At 35.9% G+C, this 916-nt stretch overlaps 1 non-coding gene across 1 annotated transcript; it reads right to left on the bottom strand.

Moving 5' to 3' along the window:
- Nucleotides 1-330: 330 nt before the first annotated feature.
- On the bottom strand, nucleotides 331-437 carry LOC129675347 (U6 spliceosomal RNA). The gene has a single exon (XR_008719902.1). It is a non-coding gene; the product is annotated as a U6 spliceosomal RNA (small nuclear RNA).
- Between the last annotated feature and the right edge of the window lie 479 nt (nucleotides 438-916).

Here is a 916-nt window from a genome sequence, read left to right as displayed (position 1 = left end):
GATGACAGTGTCTTTTGCTTTACAGAAGCTTTTCAGTTTCATGAGGTCCCATTTATTGATTGTTGCTCTTAGAGCCTGTGCTGTTGGTGTTCTGTTCAGGAAGTTGTCTCCTGTGCCAATGAGTTCTAGGCTGTTTCCCACTTTTTTTTCCAACTGATTTAGAGTATCTGGTTTTATGTTGAGGTCCTTGATCCACTTGGACTTTAGTTTTTTGCAGGATGATAAATATGGATCTATTTTCATTTTTCTGCATGTAGACATCCAGTTGGTCCAGCACCATTTGTTGAAGATGCTGTCTTTTTTCCATTGAATGGATTTGGCTTCTTTGTAAAAAATATGGAACGCTTCACGAATTTGCGTGTCATCATTGCGCAGGGGCCATGCTAATCTTCTCTGTATCTTTCCAATTTTAGTATACGTGCTGCCGAAGCGAGCACTTTTTTTTTAATTCTTTTCTATATTAATTATATTCTTTCAGTAGCCCTCTGTGGTAGGCTCCTGTCCTGCTACCAGTTTTCTCCCTCTTCTGATGTCTTTCCCATTTGCCTTTCTGAGTAAGATGGTCACATCTTACCCAGGGTCCTTATTGCTTAGCTTTTTTAGGTGTCCAGATTTTCATGTTTCCTATTATACAATAATTTCTTCTCCAGACAGAAAAGAACAGAAAGTTATTCTTTCCATCTTTGTTTTCTCCGTTTTAGGGACTTCATCAAAGAGTACAATTTCTCTCTATTGGGTTGTTTCTGCTTCTCAAATTCTTTATTCTGTTTTTTATTAAATTTTCAACTTATTTATACATGGTTGACAAAGCATATTTTGTTTTACAACTTCCTACTTTATTATGCATAAACTTTTGGGAATATTCAACAAAACAAATTTAACTAACATATCTTTAACTCCATACAGTTACCATGAG

This window comes from Psammomys obesus, unplaced genomic scaffold, assembly GCF_907164565.1.
Source record: "Psammomys obesus unplaced genomic scaffold, mPsaObe1.curated_primary_1811, whole genome shotgun sequence".
NCBI classification, from domain to species: Eukaryota; Metazoa; Chordata; class Mammalia; order Rodentia; family Muridae; genus Psammomys; species Psammomys obesus.
This window is presented reverse-complemented; position numbering and strand designations above follow the sequence as displayed.